At 40.8% G+C, this 19,994-nt stretch overlaps 1 protein-coding gene across 4 annotated transcripts in view; it reads left to right on the forward strand.

The window, feature by feature from the left end:
• The window catches only part of rnf216 (ring finger protein 216), a 220,346-nt gene that overhangs the window by 140,393 nt on the left and 59,959 nt on the right, over positions 1 to 19,994 (forward strand). The gene's annotated exons all lie outside the window — the stretch shown is intronic.

A 19,994-nucleotide genomic window follows, 5' to 3' on the forward strand; every position in this document is an offset into this window, starting at 1 on the left:
TACATCAGCTAGTGTACTGAATCACAAACCAATTTATGAAACGGGGAATCCCTGATCAAAAAGGTATGAATCTATGAAATGACTTTTAATGAGCCATGTGCCATAGCCTCATTATCATAAATCTTCACTGCCTGTCTCCATGTGATATACTTGAAGAAAGCACTGACAAAAAGGAATAAGGTTTTTGCTGAAGTGATTAGGAACAGGAAGAAGGGAATTTCAGAATTCAGGGATTAGGCAACTGAAGGCATGATCACAAAAAGTGGAATCATTGAAATCAGGGATGCTTAAGGCTAGAATAATGATCTTGAGAAAGGGGCCAGGGATTTGTTATAGAGCAGGAAGTGATTGAAGAGAAGACACCAGCCATTAAAGACATCTGAAAACAAGGATGCAAATTGAAAATCCAGGCATTGTTTCACCAGGAGCAAATCTAGGTCAGCAAGTTTAGGGGTGATGGGGAGTGACATTTGATGTGAGTCAGGACAAATTCAGCATAGCTTTGGATGACAGTTTTTCAGAGGGTGGAGTGTGAGAGGCTCACCAGGAGTCCTTTGGACTAATCAAGTCTGGTGTTAACAAAAGGCATGGATGAGAGTTTCAGTCACAAAAGAGTTAAAATTGGGAGAAAACTTTCCACAGTTATGATTGTGGAAATAGGTAGTCTTGTGATAGTCAGCGTATAATCGTTAGCTCATCCTGGGGTTGCACATGATACCAATGCTGAGAGCAATTGGAATTTCTGACCGTTATTAGGGAGAGGAATGAATCTATGTCAAGAGTTGACTTTGTGGAGGGGCAGAAGAATATTTCTGTTCTTTGAGTGCTGAATGTTGGATAAACTGACAATTTCAATACATTGTAGGTATCAGGGAGATCATGGTAAAGAAGAGCTGGGTGACATCAGCATAAAGGTTGTGTTTTTATGTGATTAGCTGAAGCATAGTATATCAATGAACAACAGCAGGATTCAGAGGATTGTTCCTTCGGGTAGTCAGACTAACTTTATGGGCATGATAAGAAAAGCCATTTATGGTGATTCTCTGGCTATGAATAGATAGATAAGAATGCAAACCCAACAAGCTGGACAATGTGTGAGAGGCATGGAGAAAAATACTGTAGTCAAGCATTTCAAAGACTGCAGTGAGGTCAAAAAGATAAGGAGAGAGTCTGCCTTTCACAGTAACTGGCAATGTGATTTTTGACAGGCATTTTGGTATATGGCTGGCACATACATCATGGAGTTCTGGGAAGGATGGTCACAAATTTGGGAGGTGACAATACTTGGAGAAGAAAGGGATGATGGAGATTGGGTAGTAGTTTTCAATGACAGGGTGAAGGGTGTTTTTTTAAGGCGAAGGGTTTGGTGACAGACTTAAAGGAGCCGACAGATGTCTTCCTACGTAGGCTAACTTGTAACCTAAAATATGTCACTGTTAAATTTATTGACTCTTTGATCCTCAGCAGAGAGCACATTGCGAGCAAAAGAGACACTGTTCTCTAGCACACGTGTTTAGGAAGAATGCAATCCCTGAAAATGCATTCTTATCCTGAGGCATTTATACACTGCAGACTATGTTGCTTTTAAACCACGCCATCCACAATTAGGTATACCATTCTACATGCTTTTAGTTTGAGCAATATTCCCTAAGGTGTTGGGAGTTTTCAGATATAAAAACAGCTATTTTACTTTTTGGAAAAGGATGTTTCAAGAGGTTTGTATTGGCTAGAGAAGCAGAAGCAAGCCTGTTGGAGGTTTCAAATGAGTTGTCTTTTCTTTAGTTTATAATCAGAGTGTTTAATGGAATAAGTTAATCCTTCTTTGTTTCTACATGAAACACTGTTGCAATTCAAAGGATATGAAGAAAAATGGGTGAAATGATGTGTTTTGTTGCTCTTTCTAATCTCTGCTGGCTTTGAAAAACATTGAGTAGTTCTGAAGTTTTGCTGGTGTCTCAGGTTGGTAGTTCTTCTGCCTGAGTGGCAGAAAGTTTTGAGATTTGACTTCAGTCTGAGATATTTGAGATGATTATTGTCAATAGAACCAGTTTCTTTTAACTGAGAGATTGCATTTGAGATGTGATCCCTTGTAACTGCAAGGTCTCTAAAGATTGGTAGTGGCTAACATTTGGGCTTCAACTTCAGGATATTATCAATGTCCTGTTCCCTTCTTACTGTAGGGAGAATGGGATGAATCATTTTGTAACCCTTCGCTGCTGGTCAGACTACAGGTAATTCTTGAGAAATATGATACATTGCAATGGAAATCAGTTTTCCTATTCTTTCCAGATAGTGCTGCTTCATCCTAGTCAGAGTTCCTTGGGTATTAGTTGTCACCATGTATTTCAGCTCTTCAAATTTCCTGGGACAATCAGCTTTGGTTCACAGCCAAGCTCAATCATCTCTTTGAGGAAGATAATCTTGGCCCACATTCCACCATTATTGGACAGTAAAGAATATTAGCTGATTTTTTTCACTTCCTCCCAAGTCCAAAGGTGCTGACTTGAACTAAACAACATTGTTGATCCAACTGCAATCAGATAATCCAGCATGGACTCATGTGAAATATGGTGATTTTAATTCCACAGTGGCTGGTGCACATTCGCACACATTTGGGAAGCTTGTAGTGTTTAATATTGAATTTGATTGTGTTTAAATTACACATATCGGAAATAAGTAGAAAAATGCATAGCTTTTCCTTCCTCCTGTACTCTTAACTTGTCCATGATCTAACTAAAGAAATTGATGGTAAGTTTGGTAATAACTTGCCTTTAGAGTTGTAGTTCCTTGCTATGTTAGATTTGCACATTTTGAAAACTAGCTATAAACAGGGTAATGCCTATTGCAGCTTATATACCAATGAAAGATAAATTCACATAGGATGAAGCAAGAATTATTAACAAATTAATATCCTATAAAATGGATTCCACAATTTATATCACACTCCAAAAGGATTTTGAGTAAATAGGCTTAATGGATCATCCATTTAAATGTTGTAGCTACAACAGCAAGTTTTAGAGGCTTGGAATTATACAATGAGTGACTCATCACCTGCCCCACCTACAATCCATAAGTCTGGAGTATGCTGAAATACGAGTAAAAAATGAGGTCTGCAGATGCTGGAGATCACAGCTGCAAATGTGTTGCTGGTCAAAGCACAGCAGGTTAGGCAGCATCTCAGGAATAGAGAATTCGACGTTTCGAGCATAAGCCCTTCATCAGGAATAAGAGAGAGAGCCAAGCAGGCTAAGATAAAAGGTAGGGAGGAGGGACTAGGGGGAGGGGCGATGGAGGTGGGATAGGTGGAAGGAGGTCAAGGTGAGGGTGATAGGCCGGAGTGGGGTGGGGGCGGAGAGGTCAGGAAGAGGATTGCAGGTTAGGAGGGCGGTGCTGAGTTGAGGGAACCGACTGAGACAAGGTGGGGGGGAGGGGAAATGAGGAAACTGGAGAAATCTGAATTCATACCTTTTGGTTGGAGGGTTCCCAGGCGGAGGCTTCGGATTTGTTGTAGGTACAGGTTGTCCTGGTTGGGTCCAAATTTTGTTGGTTGGAATGTAGTTCGGAGTCCGTGTGGGATCAGTCGGTTCCTTAGGCAGGTGCTGAGGAAGGAGATGTGGCTGTGGTAGCGAGTCTGTTTGAGAACGTGGCTGAAGAGTTTCTGTGCAGAGGAGATGACCTGGGGGGTGCAGTGAGAGAGGGACTCACTGAAATCCTTGTAGAGGGAGGAAGAGAGCTTCTTCAAGGAAGGCATCCTTGTAAGAGGATTCGCAGTAGGATACTCTCCACTTGCCTGGATAAATGTAGTTTCAATAACACTCAGGGTTGATACCATGCAGGACAAAGCAACTCGCTTGATTGGCATCATATCTACAAATGTTCACTCTTTCCACCATAGATGCGTAGTGGCAGAAGTGTGCACAATTTACACAGTGAACTACAGTGACTCACCATGGGTCCTCTGATGCACCTTCTGAGTTCATAACAGCAGATGCATGAGAACCCTATTGCATGCAAGTGCTTCTTCAAACCATACATCATCCTGACTTGGAACTATATCACAGTTTTTTTCACTGTTGCAGGGTCAGAATCCTCAGGCTTCCTAACAGCATTATTTGTGTCCCCATACTGCAAAGACTGCAGTGGTTCAAGAAAGCAGTTAACTAAACCTCTTCCATGTTGATCTGGAATAGATAATAAAGGCTGACCCTTCTAATGACACCCCTATGAACACTCCTATCCTATGAACAAGTTTAACAAAACAACACACTAATACTCAAACTTCTGATGAATACATGAATGACTGAACTGGAGCTGTAAAAAGGGCATGTTTGGTTATAAGTGCATTCTTTCCTTGGTGTAAGTACTTCACTTTCCTTGCTTTTATCTCAATTAGCTCTTTGGAAAATGCGAGAGGAGGCACAATGGATATCTTAGATGGGTTTAAGCTTTCATAGTGAGAAAAGACTAATAATGGATTGAGGTAGAGATTTGGTGCGAGAAGAGTGAAATGAAAGATGATGGCAATGTGGAGAACAAAAGATGTAAAAACCTGAAGAGAAAATAAAGAGGGACTGGGTCAGGAGTGACAGACAAAATTAGAATGTGAACGGACTGTGTTTATTTTAGTATGGCAGAGTTTAAAGGAAATATGTTCTGATTATGCATTAAAGACAGAAAAAATAATAGTATTTATGTCAACTATCCAAAGGTACCTTGTTTTGTTGTTTTATTTAGAATACAGGTGAAAGTTGCGAATGGACAAAGTCAAACCTCGGTTCCCTGCTGCTTGGCATTTATGTTGTCAACAAGAGTCAATTTAGGTCCTGACACATAGACATGAGTTAAGTGACCAGTAAACTAAAAAAATGACAATGGCTCCTTGTCTAATGAAGTTGGGGAGGGTTTTAAATCCAAATTTAGCTGATCATTCTGTAACCATCTATGAACTTGTCAAGTTTTTTTGTACTATTTTTCACTTCATTTCAGAAGAGAAAGAGCAAATTCTTCCATTTTTGTGTCGAGTCCACAACATTCTAGGTTAGCATAGTTGGTATTATTTAAAAATAATGCTTGTCACCTTTGTTCACTGTGTGGTGACTGGGGCCCTACAAATCCAAAGCAATTTCATGGGGATTAGGATGTCCATCTTTCTGATCTCACTGGAAGAGTTGTTGAGTAAATAATATGAAGTTTATAAGCATTGCTGCAACTATTTACAGACTGCATGAATATGACTTGGACTTATCCTGACGATTGCAAGACAAAAAACTTCCAAGTCATCTCTTTATAGCAGTGTTCAAATTCTGTATGACCAAGCAATAATTAATATGACCTATGTTGTGACTGAAACTGTTAGGAGCACTCAAGCTCCAGGTCTTTCCCCTGTAATCTAAGAACAAAGAAAATTACAAGACGGGAACAGACCTTTCAGCCTCCGAGCCTGTGCCGATCCTGATCCTCTATCTAAACCTGTCACCTATTTTTGAAGCATCTGTATTCCTCTGCTTCCTGCCCATTCATGTATCTGTCTAGGTAGCATCATTTAAGACGTATCATGCCCGCCTCTACCACCTCCACTGGCAATGCGTTTCAGGCACCCACCACCCTCTGTGTAAAGAACTTTGCATATCTCCCTTAAACTTTTCCCCCCTCACTTTGAACTCATGACCTCTTGTAATTGAATCCCCTTCATTTTCACCCTTGAAATGAGAAGAAATACTGAATATTTGATATGTCATGCTAAATGGGAAAATAAAATGGTTTTTAATTTTTTTTGGCAGTCAAGAATATAATTAGATCATTCAATCCCTCAAGCTTATTCCAGCATTCAATAGAATGTGTTTAATCTGCATCTTAACTCTTCTGAGTCATATTATTTCAAGTTGGATATTTTTCATCTACTTTTTCCTTCAGTGAACAAGGGTTGATTACAGTCCCTAGATCTCCTTTGTACTCAGTCATGCCATTTCTGTATTGAGGAGAGGCAAATTTTGGTTCTCTCTTCTGCAGTCTTCAGTGAGTCATCTTTGGTAGGAGGGCCACATGTAGCTGTACGCTGGAGGTGGGGGGGGGGGCGGTTTGTAACTGATCAGAATGGCAATGGGAAAGCCAATAGAATATGCATCCAATTTCGAGCAAATGGCTGCTTCTTTAACCTGAGATGACTGAAGCCCTCAAGTAAGATCTCTCAACTAATACGGTAATTGTTGTTTGTTAAAGATTATACCATTGGGTCAGACTGAGAGCATAGCTTTCAAAGGATTGATGGACTTCTGCAAAATGGCTGACAACAGCTAACTACCAGCTTAAGGAAGACAAATGTTGTTCTTAACAAATCCTGACTGTATCCCATCTACTGTAACTGCCATTGACACAAGGCTCAACTGTTGATAACCACCCATATTGGAAGCACAATATGTGTAAATATCGATATTGAGATGGCCAATCAAATTGTCAGAGCAAGCTAAGTAATTGAAACATCATAGATGTTAAATGAAAGGACCAAGTGCCCAACTCTAAAGCACCAAAATAACTGCACATGAAGCACACCTCTTCAGAGCCCAGTTTAGATGGAGGGGATTTATTGCACATATAAAAGTAAAATGCCGAGGGCAACTTAAACTTTGATGCTGTTTGTAAGATGGCTGGGATTAAGATTCAAGGACTTCTTGAAGGCAAAACTCAGGAAATGAGGCACGTCCACCATAAACTAAAATTCTAAAAATGTTCAAGAAAGTGCTACTGTAGTTAGATGATGTGGAGGTGATGGCCTAGTGGTATTATCATTAGACTATTAATCTAGAAACTCGACTAAATTTCTGCAAACCTGGGTTCAAATTCGCATGCCAGATGTTAAAATTTGTATTCGATTAAAAAGAACTGGAATTGTCCTCCAATGCAATCTGCAATCTCATGGCATAACCCCTGCTCAATCATTACGATTAAGCCGGAGATCAACCGTGAATTAGTGGAAAGCATCAGGAGCTTATCGATGAGGTGTCAACCTGGTGAAGCTACCAACAGGACGACTAGTGTACCAAACAAAATAAGCAGTAAGTAACAGGCTAAGCTAAGTGATCCCGTAGCCAATGATCAGAGTTAAATTCTGCAGTCTGGCCACAACCATCCGCTATTGGACCTGGACAATTAACAACTCACTGGAGGAGGGGGAGGCTCCATAAATAGCCCCATCTCAATGATGGAAGAGCCCAACAATCAGTGCAAAAGATAAGGCTGAAGCATTCACAACAATCTTGATGAAAAAGTACCACATGGATGATCAATCTTGGCCATCTCCTGTGGTCCCCAGCATCAGAGACGTCAGTCTTCAGCCAAGTCAATTGATTCCACGTGATAGCAAGAAACTGTTTGGAGGCACTGGATATTGAAGGCTAAAGGCCCTGACAACATTCTGGCAATAGTTCTCAAGACTGTGTTGGGATATCTGGTCTGCATGGACAAGTTGGACCGAAAGGTCTGTTTCCATGCTGTACATCTCTATGACCCTATGATTAATACTCCAGAACTTGCTACTCCCCTGGTCAAGCTCTTTCAGTATAGCTACAACACTGATATCCACCCAACAAGGTGGAACATTGCCCAGATGTGTCCTGTATGCACAAAACAGGACAAATCCAACCTGGCCAATTACCGCTCCATCAGTCTAGTCTTGATCATCATTTAAAGTAATGGCAAGTATTATTAATAGTGCTCCCAAGAAGCAGTTTGGGTTCCAAGGCCACTCAGCTCCTAACCTCATTGCACCATTTAGTTCAAACATGGACAAAAGAGCTGACTTGCAGGGGTGAGATGAGAGTGACAGTCTTTGAAATCAAGACTGTCTTTGACTGTGTGGCATCAGGAAACACTAGCAAAACTGGTTTAAATGGGAACTGGGAGTAAATTTCCCTTTGGTTGGAGTCATAGTTACCACAGAAGATGATGATTTGGTTGTTAGAAGTCAGTCACCACCTCTCCAGCATGCATCTGCAGAAGCTCCTCAGGGTAGTGTCCTAGGCCCAAGCATCCTCAGCTGCTTCATCAATGACCTTCCCTCCATCATAATGTGGGGCTGTTGATGGATGATTGCACAATATTCAGCACTATTCGTGACAACTTAGATACTGAAATAATCAGTGTTCAACTGCAACAAGATCTGGAAAATATCCAGGCTTGGTCTGACAAGTAGCAAGTAACATTCATGCACACAAATGTCAGGCTATGATCATCACCAATAAGGGACAACCTAACCCCTGCCCCTTCACATTCAGAGATGTTACACCATTGGACTCCCCCCACTATCCACATGCTGGAGATTACCATTGATCAGAAATTCAGCTGGACTGTCTACTGTTTGTGGTCTACATAAATGATTTGGAGGAAAACTGCTAATTAGTAACTTTGCAGGCGAAACAAAGATTGGTAGAGTTGTGGATAGTGAGGAGAATTGTCAGAGGATACAGCAGCATATGGATCATTTGGAAGCATGGGCAGAAAAATGGCAGATGGAATTTAATCTGGACAGATGTGAAGTGATACATTTTGGAAGGTCATGGACAGGGTGGAAATTATATAGTGAATGGCAGAATCCTTTGGAGTATTGATGTGCAACGGGATCGGGAGTGTGCGGGGTCCACAGATCACTTAAGGTGGCAGCACAGTTAGGTAAGATAGTATAAAAGGCTTGTGGCATGCTTGCTTTCATTGGAAGGGGATTTGTGTATAAGGATAGAAAAGTTATGCTGCAGCTTTAAAGAACTTTAGTTGGGCCACACTTGGAATTTTGTGTACAGTTCTAGTCGCCACACTACCAAAAGGATGTGTAAGGAGAGAAAAGAGCTGACGTTTTGAGTCTAACAAAGCCTTGACAAAGGGTCAGTTAGACTCGAAACGTCAGCTCTTTTCTCTCCTTACAGATGCTTGCCAGACCTGCTGAGATTTTCCAGCGTTTTCTCTTTTGGTTTCAGATTCCAGCATCCGCAGTAATTTGCTTTTAACCAGAAGGATATGGATGCTTTGGAGAGGGTGCAGAAAATGCTTACCAAGATGTTCCATGTTCTGGGGGATTTTACCTATGAAGAAAGGATGCAGAGGAGATTCACTTGGTTGGTTCTGGAGTTGAAGGAGTTGGTTTATGGAGAGAGACTGAGTAGATTATATTCTTTGGAATTTAGAAGAATGAGGGTGTATCTTATAGAAACGTAAAATTATGAAGGGGTTAGATAAGATAGAAGTAGAGAGGATGTTTTAACTGGTGGGTGAAACTAGGACAAGAGGGCATAGCATCAACATTAGAAGGAACAGATCTAGGACTGAATTGAGAAGCAACTTCTTTACCCAGACGGTTGTGAATTTGTGGAACTCCCTGCCCAATGAAGTGGTTGAGGCTTCCTCAGTAAATGTTTTTAAAGCTAAGGTTATGTTTTGAACCTTAACGGAATTAAACGATATGATGAGAACCCAGGTAAGTGGAGCTGAGGCCACAAAAAAGATCAGCCATGATCTGAGTGAATGGCGGAGCTGGCTTGAAGGGCCAGCTAGCCTCCCCCTGCTCCTAGTTCTTATGTTCTTACAGACTGGGCTTGTTTTCACTGGGATGCAGGAGGTTGAGTGGCAATCTAATAGAAGTTTATAAGAATATGAATGGCATAGATAGAGTGGAAACTATGAAGTTTTTTCCCAGGGTGGAGGGGTCAATTACTTGGGGACACAGGTTCAAGGTGCGAGAAGGGGGGTTGTTTAATAGAGACGTGCAAGGCAATGGTGGTGAGTGCGTGGAACGGGCTGCCAGACGAGGTGGTGGAAGCAGGTGCAATAGTAACATTCAAGAAGCACCTGGATGAATACATGAATAGGAGGGGAATAGAGGGATTCAGATCTTGTAAGTGAAGGCAGTGTTTGTGTGGAAGGGCAAAATGTGGTGGCGCAGGCTTGGAGGGCTGAAGGACCTGTTGCTGTGCTGTTTTTCTCCTCTGTATAAATATATATTTGTAGTGGCTACAAGAACAGGTCAGAGGCAAGGAATACTATGGCAAGTAACACACCATCTGACACCTGGAAAGCATGTCCACCATCTACAAACCATGGATTGTGATGGAATGCTTACCACTTGCCTGGATGGGTACAACTTCAACAATACTCCAGAAACTTGACACCAACAAGGACAAAGCAATCTACATGATTGGCACCACACCCACGAGCATCTCACTCCCTTCTCTACTGTCACTATGTAGCTGCAGTTTGTACTATCCACAAGATGTACTGCAGGAATTCACCAAAGATCCTTAGCACTTTCCAAACCCCGACCATTTCCATCTAGAAGGAAGGGAACACAACCAACTGGAAGTTCCCCTCTTAGCCACTCACCATCCTGACTTTGAAATATATCATTAATCCTTTGCTGTCAGTGGATCAAAATCCTGGAATTCCCTCAAGGCATTGTGGTTCTACCTTCAGCACAAGAACTGCAGCGGTTCAAGAAGGCAGCTCACCACCACCTTCAGAAGGGCAATTAGGGATAGGCTGTCCAGCCAGTGATACCCACGTCCCACAATTAAATAAAAAAGGCAGCAATCTTTTGTTTTTTTTCAAATGGCAAAAAAATGCAAGCCACAAAGGGCAAGCCACCAAGACTGGGCAGTCCCAACAAAATCAAATAGTCTATCCCTGCAAACTATGTAGATCTGCAGTCTGGCTCCACACCCATGTTAGAATGTAAACAGCTGACTCTATATGCAAGAAACAGCTATCTTTGATTAAGTAGAGAACAAATAATGTAGAGTGATGTTGGTATCACAAAGCCAGTTTTTTTTTACATGAACTCTTTAAAAGCATTCCATTCAGAACACATTTTATTTTATTTTGTGACCTTTGAAATTGTGAGATGTGCACTATGTTGTATCTGTGACCACAGTTGGCAGTATTATTTGCACTAGAAAGGCACTGGTAACCAATTCATTCACAGAGGGGAGCAGCCAATTTTACTGCGACCAGTCATAACAAAAAAAATCTAATTATTCCAACAACATTTCCTTTATGGCGTTAGTTTATAAGCATAGAATATTTCCTTTTCTTTAAACTGTGAACAGCCTCATCTTTGACTTAATTGTCAAATATCTGTAACAACCTGATTAAATTTTAACACTATTTTATGGGTCCGCATAAGTTGAGCAGTAGTAGAAATGAATAGAATCCATGGATTCTATTGCGAAGAGGTGCAGAGATCTGCACACTGGAAAAAAAACGTTCAGTTGCAAATTCAGACTCCACCCCTGACCAAAATTGCGGCAAATAATTTCTTCCTTATATGGCCTGGTGCTGCTTACAGCGTGTGTGACTGGGATTGAGAAAGTATGGGTGGAGAGGAGATGCTGAGACTGCAGGGGGAAGGGAGGAAGTGCATGACTCAGCTCAAGGAGCGTGGAACTGATCTGTGTAGCTCAGGGAAGAACAAGGAACATTTTTGTCATTATCCTAGATTTAGAAAAAAACACATTGACATTTGATCACTTAAATCTGAGGACATCTAAATCATTTGGTTTTGAAAAGTACTAAATCTGCCTTCCCTACTTTGTAACGCCACTGCAGATCAGTTGAATTGTGAATCACTTATGTTATTTACAGCGCAGCTCTCAAGTTTTGGTTGGTTTTGGACGTACAGATGTTTCAAATCAAATTAAATTTTTTTTTACAAATCACTTGCTTCCCAATGCAGTTCACTTTAAAAATAAACTCAGTTCAAATCCACCCCTATACCACATATTCCAGTTGAAGAAAGTTGAAAATAATAACTGCAGTATCAAGGAACCTCAATACAACCGTGCAGGAAATACCCTGGGAAATATTAGAGGGTTTTGTTGGGGTTTTTTTTCTAATGCCAAAATGATTAGCAAATTGTTTTATCTGAAGCAAATCATACTTTCACTTATTGAAAATACAAAGTGATTGACAGGACTGTGTTTCATTGCTGTCATATAACTACCATACTTGGCACAAAAGCAAAATATTGCCAAGTGTCGGAAATCTGAAACAAACAAAATGCTACAAGCAATTGAAAAGATCGGCAGCACCCATAAACAGAGAAGAGTTAACATTTCAGGTAAATGACCTGAACTGTCAGTGATCTGAAATGTTAATCATATCAGGGGTGTTGGTAATGATATGGATTGAATAAAAGCTCAATTTCTCAGGATAAGTAACTTTTGTTTTATCAATGTCGATATCTTACCTGGTAAATAGTCACAGTGGTAATGTATATATGGCTTGGAATTCATTTGATTGATATCTGCTGTCAAGGTGTTTCCTAACACCAACCAGGTACAGTGCTGCTTATTAAGGAACATGGTTTCCCGGTTACCTCAGGAAGTTGCCTCATGGTGCTGAGTAGAGTAGATAACTGTTCAAAAACTATCTATTTTAGTTTCAAGCCGATTAGCATTTGGGAGTATTTCAAAAAATGCAATTGCCATACAACAATTCCTGCAATTTGTACAAAGTTTGGATGCACGTAGTTCAGTTTGATTTCTTGCCCATCATCTCTCATAATCACAACTTGGGAGGTTGTTTCCCACAGGAAATATGAGAGGGTAGCCTTGAGGTGTTAGAGAATCCACGTGCTATCCTGCTGCTCTCTTATTTCCCAGTGGTTTTATTAAGTAGACATATGGGAGCAGATTATCTCCTTGTCCTTTTAGGCAGAGATGGTATGGGAGTGGCAAGGGGTGGGAAAAAAGCATGGAATCAAGCAATCCCCACAATATGGAAAGAGGCTATTTGGCCCATCATGTCTGTGCTAACCCTCAGAAGCGATTCCACCCAGAACCAGCACCCCGCCCTATCCCTGTAACCTCACATTTATCATGGCGAAGCCACCTGTGCAGCCCTGGACACTGCAGCGTAATGTAAAAAGGCCAATCCACTTGACCTACATATCCATAAATGCATAAACTTAGTGCACTGTTGTGTATCCTTATTCAGGTGTGCACTTTATAAAACTGCCAGACCTGACATTTCTGTGTTTAACATTTCTAGCAATTTTCTTCAATCGTTGTTCAAGTATGTTTGGAAGACAAAATATATTTTTGTATGAACTTCCTTCACTCTCTGATGAGCTTCACTGGAGCTCTCACTAAATATTCTAAACAGAGTCTGACTGACTCTTTCCCAGTTCCCATAAATATAAAAACCTCAGTCACTTAAGTCTGCAGAGCTATGCACTCTGGATTGAATTATACAGCCTGACAATAGACCCTTCAATCCAAACAGTCCATACCAACTATAATCCCAAACTAAACTAGTCCCACCTCCTCCAAACATTTCTTATTCATGTGCTTATCTAAATGTCTTTTAAACATAATGACTGTACGCGAATCCACCATTATCTCTGGAAATTCATTCCCCACACAACACTATGTTTCTTTTTAAAAAAAGCCCCTTTTTTTTAATCTATCTTCTCTCACCTTAAAAAATTCCCCCTAATCTTGAAATTCCCAACCCTAAGGAAAAGACACCCATCATTCACCTTACCTATACCCATTATTATTTTATGAATCTCTATAAGGTCACCTCCCAATCTTCTATATTCCAGTGAAAATTGTCCCAGCCTTTGGATTACCTTTGTGTTTAGCTGATCTGAGACAGGTTAGTGGTTTGGGTAATGCCATTGGCCTCGGTGTCTCCCTCCATTAGGATTGTGAATTCAATCCTAACTTGTTTGTATGAACATTCATCACTCTATGATGAACTTCGCCTCCTATTCAGGAGGTTTCATCATGTGAGACAGTAATCCCAACCTCCCCATCTTTGTGTGCTGCCATCAGCTGCCTGATAGCCCAGACTTTCTGTCGAGGCACTTCCCCACTCCAATCCATGATCCTATTGAATGATACTTGACCTTCAAGCAATCTTTTGCCCATGACCAGCATTTCTTCAGTCACAATTAGTAAATACAATTAATGAAATCACACACAAACAAATGTGATAGCAAAAGGAGTAGATTCTGCACCCTGTAACATTTCCTTCATTATTCACTATAATTCAAACTTGGGCTTCAATTTCACTTTCCCAACCAGTTCTTATCCCTTGATTCGCTGAAATACTAAAAAATCTGTCTATTCCAGCATTAAATTTAAACAACATTCGAATATCATCAACCCTTTGCCATGGCTAAGTCTCAAGATTGAATGAAGAAATTTTCCCACATCTAGGTCCTAAGTGATTGGCTACTCCACGCTATAGTGGAAGCAGCCTGGAAGAAGAATGCCTCATCTTCCGCCTCGGAACACTTCAACCCCAGGGCATCAATGTGGATTTCAACAGTTTCCTCATTTCCCCTTCCCCCACCTCACTCTAGTTCCAAACTTCCAGCTCAGCACTGTCCCCATGACTTGTCCTACCTGCCTATCTTCTTTTCCACCTATCCACTCCACCCTCCTCCTTGACCTATCACCTTTATCCCCTCCCCCACTCACCTATTGTACTCTATGTTCCTTTCTCCCCACCCCCACCCTCCTCTAGCTTATCTCTCCACCCTTCAGACTGTCTGCCTTTATTCCTGATGAAGGGCTTTTGCCTGAAACGTCGATTTTACTGCTCCTTGGATGCTGCCTGAACTGCTGCGCTCTTCCAGCACCACTAATCCAGAATCTGGTTTCCAGCATCTGCAATCATTGTTTTCACCTCTATGTCTATCCTGACAAGCCTTGTTAGAATCTTATATATTTCAAAAAGATCATCTCTCATTCTTAACTTCAAAGAATATAGACCCAATTTACCTTGCCTCTCAGCATAGGAAAGTTGTCTCATCCCAAGCACCAGTCTAATGAGACCGACTGCTATTGATGGCAATCATCATTGCATATGGAGTTTAGAACTGAATGTCATACTTCATGTTCTCTCCAGAGCATTTTATAATTATGATGAGAGTTGCACTCCAATCCTTTGCTTTATTGTTCCAATGAATTTCCACCCATTTGCCGAGGAGGTAACTGTTTAATGCTTGGTGACTTTTGGGCCATCCTCATAATGCTGGCATGTCTACCCTCAGTCCAAAATCAGTCGAGGTTCATACTCATTGCTGTCTCATGATTACTGCGTGAAAACATAGGAGTGGGTGGGTGAGGGAGGAATGCTGTTTCGCGTGGTAGTTTTTCCTAGTTATCTAGTCTTATGATGTTAATTATTCAAGTTCACGTGATAGAGTTAGCAGTGCAAAATAGCTATCGGCAAAATTAAGATTAGAATAGATTCCCTACTGTGTGGGAACAGGCCCTTCAGTCCACCAAGTCCACACTGACCCTCTGAAGATTAACCCACCCAAGTTCATTTCCCTCTGACTAATGTACCTAACACTATGGGCAATTTAGCATGGTCAGTTCACCTGACCTGCACATCTTTGGACTGTGGGAGGAAACCCAGGCAGACACTGGGAGAATGTACAAACTCCACAGTCAGTCTCCCAAGGCTGGAATTGAACTTAGGACCCTGGTGCTGTGAGGCAGCAGTACTAACCACTGTGCTGCCCCCATTAAATGATGGGATTTTGAATATCTCGTTTGAGGTTCATGGGGCGGTGAAGACCAATAATGGCATAAAACTTCCATCATTGCTATACTGAATAAATGCAGATATTTTGCTCGATTATAATCTGAATTCTAAAACTTTCTGCCAAAACTGATATTTCATCCAATAAGTGCCCTGAAGATTTTGAATACATTCAGTGAGGTTAACAGCAGTCTTGTATTATTGGCCATAATGTTTCCTATAGCAACCCTCCACATGTTTATAGTTATGCATTGGTTCTGTGACGAGCAGAAGCTGGAGATTTGACCTTTGCCTTTCAGCTGATCTCCCACATGACCCAGCACACAACTATGTCCAATCAGAAAACACCAGCTGTCACCAGCAGTCTGCATTTGTGCTGAACTGTTAGCTGGCAGAAAATGGAGTGGATTTAACTGTTTGAGTGCTAACCTTTTATTTAAATATGACAGACTTTTATCTTTTTTGCACATTTACGGTTCTTTTTTTTGCAAAGGGGTAAGCCAGCTGCTTTTTGTGCATTCCGAGTTGGTCTACAAGTATTGGATCAATATTTGTAGCTCACTTGCAATATATTGATCATCTTAAACAGAGATTATTTTGAAGCAATAATAAAAAAAATCAAATGGAAGAGGGAATGTTACTTTCCTCATGAAGAGCATGTATTATAAATAGCTCTGTCAGGTAACCATCTTCAGCATAGGGTGGAGTCAGTGAGAGACAGTCAAGGAGAGAGCAAGGGCTGATGTCTTAAGGGTAGGTTGTTGCACTATGCAGCAACCAAAAGCGTGCATTTTGTTGTATGTCCATAAAGAAGGTTTGCCCATTGTAATTGGCCCTTCTGTGTTCTTATTGAACACTAAGCTCAGTCTCTCCTGTAACTCTTGCTTATTTTTCTCCTCTGTTCTCTCTCCCTTTATTCGTTCTGACCATGAAAACTGTCAGCAAGTATATATAATCAGGAAGACATTCACCATGAACTACACAAAAAATATCACTTGGTAGAAGAAAAATGTACAAAATTGCACTCAGTATGAGGGAGGAATAGCAGACATGTCCAACTCTGCCAGTTTAGAATGCCAAACATTGTATTTCTGACACAAGACCTTGTACAATTGCTGGATTTGTGTGTATGGAGTTACATGATGTCTGCACATATGCGTGTGTGTGTATGTTATATATTACATTTTTAAAAATATGCATTTAACGTGCGTGTGTAGAGGCTTACATACCAAAATCTATAAAATGTATAACTAAGGAATATTTTAATGCATTTTCAACGTGTCCTTGAGCTAAATTAGAAAAGTTTCAGGTTCAGTATACTTTGTCTTGGAGAAGTTGGGAGGGATGTACTTATTCTGTGTTTTTGGATAGAGAGGACAAATTATTCTGGGCTTCTGCACTTAATTTGCTATCCAGGCGCATTTCTCAAATTGGATATATGTGGGCTTCATGGTGTGGGTGTGAGCTATGATGAATAGCTCAGTGATTCTGTCTAGCTTCGTATATAAGTGATTGCTTAAATAGCAAAGTGTCAGTGGGATGGTATTCCATGAGATATTGATGCCTTTAAGGGAAGATTGCAGCAAAGAAAATTTGGCTGAATGGATTTTTTAAGTGGAACTTGTGCAATCGAAGCAAATTTGATATGTCTATACAGACTAAATGCAGAGTCTGAATTATTGAATTTTTATTAATGTGAATATTTGCTTTTGCATAGAACACATGAAGAAAGCCCTAATAAATGCTTGAGAGGAAGCAGTGGGGTAGTGGTATGTCACTGAGCTAGAGATCCAGAGCTGTAGACTGATACTCTAGGGACATGGGTTTGAATCCCACTGTGGAAAAAAGCAAAATTTGAATTTTGTATAAATGTAAATTTAAAAGCTAGCCTAATGGTGACTGTGTAACCCAGTGCATGACAAACCATTTCCTGCTGTGACCCTGTTTGACAGTTTGAAAGTGTTGGTACCCATGTCAAGAGGTGAGAGCAAGGAGTAATGGGGGTTCAGTTGTGACACTTAATCACTTATTCATTCTGAGTTGCTTGCTCAATCTCGATCTCTCTCCATCAAGTTCCTCATCTATGCCCCTTTCAGGTCTAGACTTGATGATTCTACTACTTTCCCCATTGACTTCTCATCCTCCGTAAACCTGAAATTATCCAGTACTCTGCTGTCGTTCCCTAAACTGCAACATTGTTGGTTTACATAACTGCCCATTACATGGGTAATGTTAAGATTAGATTTGATTAGATTACTTACAGTGTGGAAACAGGCCCTTCGGCCCAACAAGTCCACACCGACCCGCCGAAGCGACAACCCACCCATACCCCTAACCTGACACTACGGACAATTTAGCATGGCCAATTCACCTGACCCGCACATCTTTGGACTGTGGGAGGAAACCGGAGCACCCGGAGGAAACCCACGCAGACACGGGGAGAACGTGCAAACTCCACACAGTCAGTCACCTGAGGCGGGAATTGAACCCAGGTCCCTGGCGCTGTGAGGCAGCAGTGCTAACCACTATGCCACCGTGCCGCCCTAAAACGAGACTGATTTCACATAACATTCAAATGTGTAACACTTGTCCATAAATTTGAAGTTTTTTTAATGATTTGTTCATTAGTATTTTACAAGGTGAAAATTCTCAGTTGTTTTGGCTAGGTTGACAGAGTAAACATAGGGAGGTCTTGGAGTAGTGGTGATGGGGTGGGGGTGTCCATTTTATGGTCAGTGGACCTGAGTCATCAGATCATATTCGAAGGAACACTACTCTCAGAAGTTCCTTTGGTCAGCTGATATGTTTGGGTGGGCAGTGAGACTTGGCACATGTGCACCCATGTTCCTTTCCACACTACTCATCAAGACATTGATTACTTTTCTCAGTGGTTTCCACGATCCATCGCTTGTGTGTGCAAGTGGCACCACTTCATTTTACCATAGCGAGCTAAATTTATACTTCTCCATTTTGGCATCAAAAGGCTGAATGTCAGTGTAGACTGTTCAATACAATTCTGACACAATGTCCAATTTCAATTATAACTGCGGATTCCTGCCTAGACTTAAGGCAAACTCATCATAGGACAGGGTTTTGCCTCTGTCCTGGTCTGTATAAATAAGCATGTAACACTGTCCTAACTGGATTGGGTTTTTTTCCCTGATATTGATACTGCATCTTACCTCAGTTTTTCTTGTGAATGTGAATATGACTCACCTCTAATTGCCTCCATTCTGAAGAAAGATCACCTAATTGTGTCTCCCCCTCTACACAGAAATTCCCTAATCTGAGGGGTTTTTTGCAGAATTTCTTTTGTTTTTATTTCAGATTTCCAGCATCTATAATATTCTGCTTTTTCAATTAGCGAATTGCTCACTGGTAAAGCTGTAAGGTTGATATAACTTGTATTGCTTTGCATCTCATGACATAGTTGCTGTGTATGTAATCTGTTTTTGTAGTCTCTTTTAAGCCTTCAGAGAGATGTTTGAGAGTAGTCCCTACAGAGAGCAGGAATTCTATATTTAGATTTGCATTGCTGCACTTTACCTAATCAATAACATTTTACATCTGTGTTAACGTTTTGCAAAACAGATGTGCCTAAAAATGTTTAAGATACTGTAGTATTTTTGAAAATCATCAAATTCCAAACCCCAGCATTCTCTTCCTTCTGGTATCCAGCATTAACTGATTTGTCTGCTTGCCATTTCTAAACTAATAAACACTGATAAGAATCGGTCCTGAAAAGTGCTGTCAATCTGTTGGAATACAGGAAATTCTGTAATTGATCTCATCCCTTGAAAATAATCATGTGAGAAGTCTATGACGCAAGGCACTGCCTGAGACAGTCCAGTATTCACATGCACATTAGTGTTTTGTTTTCAATGGGTAAGAATAACTTGGGGAGCAAAACTACCACCTCGCATTATAGAAGGTTGAAAGCTGCTTTCAAAGTTAAATTTGCCTGTGTTGGCTCTGGCCGCTAATACGGATGGGTCTTGCGTTGTCAACACCAATGCCTCTCATCTACCCTGTCTGCACTGATGGCAAGTTTACCTTGTGTTTGCAACTGGTTGTGTATGACCCATGTGAGCAGATCTAGTAGCATAAAACCAGTACAAAAGACAGCAATTGCTTTTGTAAACATTAATCATTCTCTTCAATAAAACATGTTTTGTGTGTTTTTGATACATTTTCTTGACAAATGTAAAATGGCACATTATTAAAAGAAGTTGAACAGCATGGCTCTTTTAAAAGCTTGGATTACTGGTAACCCTGATTCCTTGAACCTTTCTCTGGTACTCTATTCAGTGTTAAAATGGAGGCAACGAAGGTGACAAACAACCTCATCCACCCCTACTTAAATGGTGCCTGTCATCAAAAGCAGAGCCTTTTTGTTCCCACTAGGATGCCCCTTAATTGTGGCATAAATCTTGTCATGAGCAATCCTTAAGCTA

The sequence above is a fragment of the Hemiscyllium ocellatum genome, chromosome 20 (genome assembly GCF_020745735.1).
Source record: "Hemiscyllium ocellatum isolate sHemOce1 chromosome 20, sHemOce1.pat.X.cur, whole genome shotgun sequence".
NCBI lineage: Eukaryota > Metazoa > Chordata > Chondrichthyes > Orectolobiformes > Hemiscylliidae > Hemiscyllium > Hemiscyllium ocellatum.